The sequence below is a fragment of the Telmatherina bonti genome (genome assembly GCF_933228915.1).
Source record: "Telmatherina bonti genome assembly, chromosome: 13".
NCBI classification, from domain to species: Eukaryota; Metazoa; Chordata; class Actinopteri; order Atheriniformes; family Telmatherinidae; genus Telmatherina; species Telmatherina bonti.
The window spans coordinates 4,608,404-4,613,386 of record NC_136611.1 but is presented as its reverse complement, the minus strand read 5'-3'; positions in this window follow the sequence as shown (position 1 = coordinate 4,613,386).

Below are 4,983 nucleotides of genomic sequence, written 5' to 3'. Positions count from 1 at the left end.
CTGCTGCCGCTGCAGGTTCTCCATCACCGCCTCCAGCTTCATGCCTCCTCCTGCCGCCTGCGGCCGCGGAGCGCCGCGCACCGCGCCGCCGCAGGGTGCGGAGGGAGCCGGGGCTGGAAGGCTGCAGGCGGCCGACAGAGAGCTCTGCTGTCAGAAGTCAGAAGAACAGAAGTCAGCTTTTACTTCACTGTGTTCACAGTGTCCAGGCCAGAAGCAAAGTTTATGGAACCATGAGAGAAATAAAAACTCTTACCAAAGACGACGTGGTACTCATCCTCCCGTTATCTACCATCTCCTCACAGGTTCCGACCCAGATCAGACTCGACTCTCACTCCAGGTTCCGTCCAACATCCGAGTCCTCTGCCGACTGATGCAGGCTGATAAACTGGACTCTGAGCTGTTTCTGGCAACAAGTGTTGGCAGGAGAGACAGAGATCAGCCCTCCTGCACCTCCTCCTCCACCTCCTGCTCCACCTCCTCATCTCATGGCAGGTATGAAGACCCGGTCTTGCTCAGGTAAACTCTGTGGCTCCCGGAGCTTTAACATGAGGGAAGTTTAACTTTATTCATCCTGGAAAATGAGATTAAAATCCTGCGCGAGACATCACCTGGTCATAACACATCAACACAAACAGATAAAGTCTGAAAGGTGTGAAACAGAACACGTGATGTCAGACACACACACACACACAACCTGTCTGAGGATGAGGAAGATGAAGAGGTTTAGATACAAACTGGGATTGGACCAGAACGGGTCCATTCATGGTCCGGATGCTTTAATCAGCTGATCAATAAACACTGAAACAACAGTAAATAAAGTTCACCTGGAAGAGTCTGAGTTGTTTTAGCATCAAACTGATCAAACACCATGATCAGCTCCTCTTCCTCTCTCATTACCTGTCCAGGTGTCCTCATCCCTCAGTCCCTTCACGTCTCGGAGACACTCTGGACTTCCAGGGATTATCAGACACCTGGAGACGGATTATCCCTCCTGTCGATGGGAACCCTCCAGAGATGGAGGACCGGATCACAGCCGCTTCACTAATGACCTGTTTCTGTTTGCAGCAGCAAGTCTTTTGTTTAACTTGAACTTTTAGAGGCTGTGAACGCGCCGTGAACGCACCTTGAACAAGCTGTGAACGCGCCGTGAACGCGCTGACCTTCTCCAGATTCCACACGGACCCTGTGGGACACCAGCTCTCCTCCTTTCCTTCTTCATCAGAAACTTCAGCTGCTGGACATGAAGTTTCCTGTTTGCTGGAGAACCAATAAGTAGCTTTTTGGGTTTTTTTTTTTTTATTTATTTATTATAAACTTTATTATCAGAGTTTATGAAGCCACCATAACACATAACATCATGCGCTCCAGGTGCGCCTCGTCCTTTCATGCAAGTTTTCCACGTCACTTCTGCCCCCTGGTGGACACTCTGCATTACAACAGCTCTGCTTCAATTCAACATGGCTGAAAACATGGTCTTCATTTTTGTTTTACAACTTTTCTAAAGTTTACATTATTAAACAGTGACGATAGAATTTAACAGAACAGAACATGGGGGGTACATACAGAAAAGGAGAGAATTTTCTTAATAGAAGGAAATAAAAGCAGAAAAAAGAATGAAGAGCTCAAAAAGAAGTATTACAAATTGTTTTCAAGATTTACAACTAAAAAACAAGTTCTTATAATATTTGTTGATTACGGTTGTAGTTTTTATAGCTTTGGGATTCTTTGAATCTCCACTGTACACAGTATTGACGGAGCACTGCTTCCCCCTCCTGAGCCGCCGGATGGTGGACTTCCGTCTGGAAGTCATTCTTGGCCTTGCCGAACTCCTCCCATGCCCGAGTGTCTGCTTTGGCGACAGCCCGGCTGTCGGTACCCATCAGCTGCCTACAGAGTCCCACAGACCAAGAAGGCCCGATAGGCCTCCTTCTTCAGCTTGATGGCATCCCTCACTGATGGTGTCCAGACATCATATACATAGACGCCTCATTGAGCGCTGGAGAGTCCACCATATTGGATGGGTCTCTGCTTTCGAGTCTTGCTGCAGAATCAGCGTAGTTTCCCCACAAAACTGTTTTCTGTGGAACAAATATTACACACAAACAAAACACTTTTCTACATAATTTGTTTATAAATAATGTTAAAACTGAGTAATCTACTGAATTCAAATGGTAAATTAAATTTTACTCCTATGAGGAGTTTATGGAAATATATGACATTGATGCTTCACAATGGGAGTTTTACATGTGTGGTGAGAGAACCTCTCCAGGTATTGGCACTTGGTGATCAGTCTGATTAGCACCTGGCTGACTGGTATAAAGGCAGTGCTGCACACAGCAGCATCATTCTGAAAATACCTGAGTGCACACTTCTGCTGGCTGACCTTCCTCCAGATAAATCCCTTTGTGGGTCTCCTTCACCCCTGCTGATCAGTTCCGTACTGGTCTTTTCACCAAGGGAAAAAGCATCAAGCTTTTTGCTCCGCTCTCTGGGTGACTGGGAAGATGTCTGATCGGGACTGGAGGCCTGGCTGATAATAGCCTAACAAGCAAGTTCCTGGGCTGTGGCTCGTGAAGTGGGCCGCTGGAACACGGCTGCTGCTTTGCCTCTGTCTTTTTATACTTTGGACGGAATCGAGAGGAGTCCGCAGGCTGATGCCTGCGGGGAGGAATTTGAATGGTCTGCGTTGTCCAGTTGTAAGGACGACCCCCCCCCAGCTTTACCTTTTGTGAGGAAGCTGACTCTGTTAATGTGTTGTGTTGTCCTTTTTTATTTTACAACATTTTCATCTTTTTTTTTTTTTTTTTTTAATTAATTCACCATTGATGGAGGCTTTTTTTTAGTTCGCTGTTGACCTCAGTGTGAGTAATTGTGAAGCTTTTCTTTTTATATTGTAATATTCCTGCACTTAGGCAGAGGTCCCGGCGGAATGAATAAGGAGGCAAAAAAGGTAATACGAACACAACCTTTATTTTGTATAGTTCATAAGGCAACCAGTCTCAGACCTGTATGGGATTCGATAGACAGCAGTTCGATAGCAGTTGTATTCGAGCCAGTCACTTGCTCCCTTTAGTGCACGGCCACAATGGGAGGAGCCACAAGGCAACGCCTCAAACCCACCCACTCCACAACACAGCACTACAACCGAAGGTCCCCACTTTTACACCCACACAGCAGACTCACCAATACGGAGGGAACTCTTAGGACCCACCCATCCCTGGTCTCACCGTAGGGCAAGCCACGGCAGCATCCAACTCCTAATTTAACAACTCCTACACGGTCCAATACTGGATGCAAGCAACACCATTAAAACTTTCCTACACTCACACAACACATTCATACAATGTATAGAATTAAAAAGACTACTTAGCTTTCCCCTGGGTCGAGACCCTCCCACGGGGTCTGAGCTTTGGCGCTGGTCCGACGCAATTAGCTGTCACAGGCAGATGCCGGCCCAGCGCAATGAGGCCTCCACTGACGGCAGGAGTACCTCTCCTCTGGCTGGGGAGTGGAACAGCGTGCTCCTATTTATTTCCCTGACTCCTCCTATCCCTGCCTGGATGGTGAACTCACCCTACAGTCCCCCTAACTGTCTTCGCCGCCGGCAGCCCTACACAGCTGCGGTCGGCACCCTCCCACCAGGCCCACTGAGCACTAGACGGTTGCTTGGCTGGGTAATCACCCGATAGCATTCACCAAGCTCCTCTCCCCAGAACACCTCACACACACTGACTCAGTCCTTTTGTCACCTCTGCTTGCTCTACCCCAGGTGCTGCCACTCGCCTAATCACCAGAGCAGCTCCCGCTCACTACAATATATTTATTTCTTTACAGCAGATGAGAGCTGATGTTAGCGGTCGGGTCCATCAGGTGGCGAAATCTCCTTTTGTGTGTTGTCTTCTGCACCTTGCGGTTACGGTGGCACTGCGTGCGTGATGGTGAGTTGTTTGTGTGTGGGGTGATTTTAGTTTGAGATGTCCCCTTGGTTTTAACCCCCCTTTCTCCACAGCCTCGCCTGCAAGTTTTTAATTGGTGCAAGTCTCCGATATTTTTAGTGGACAAGCTTGTGTGCCTTCTGTTAAATAATTCTTTGGGTGAAATTCCCAAGGTGGCATTGTCGCAAACGACGAGAGCCGATATACCTCTCTTCTTGCCACACATGGCAGCATAATTACCTCCGCCAAGGAGGTTGTTTTTACCAGCTTTATTTGTTTGTCTTTATTTGTTGTCTGTACGGTTGCAATAACCGGCGAAATATTGAAAGCAGATCATGTGGAATTACGTTTCACGAGGTTGAATAATGATTCATTTGACCAGATAAAAAAAGAGACAAATCCAAATGCATAAATAAACAATTAAACATGTTAATATGAAATTCATTTATACATGTACTTATATTGTAGCTCCCTTATGTCTTAATGAAATAGCATATAAAAATATTTTAGCATAAAAGCACTTTTTTTTTATGTTATGTTATGTAACAAACTAAACTGAGAAAAATCAGGGGAATATTTGTGAAATTATTGTTGTGGTTGGACCAACACCTGACAAATAAATGCATTGGAGGCGCTTGGAGACCCATCCAAGATGGCGGCGAGATGAGACGTCAGCTCGTATAGACAGCGTGATACTAGGCGGCGTCTATATATATATGATGTCTATGGTGTCCACAAACGAGTTCTGCCACGACAGATACCAACGACCTTACAGCCACAGCTCCGGCTGGCCGCCTCAGCAATAGAGGCACGGAACACAGCCCATTCGGACTCAATGTCCCCCGCCTCACTCGGGACATGTTCGCAGCTCTGCTGAAGGTGGGAGTTGAAGCTCGCTCTGACAGGGGACTCAGCCAGACGTTCCCAGCAGACCCTCACAACACGTTTGGGCCTGCTAGATCTGACCGGCTTCCTCCCCCACCATCTGAGCCAACTCACCACCAGGTGGTGATCAGTTGACAGCTCCGCCCCCCTCTTCACCCGAGTG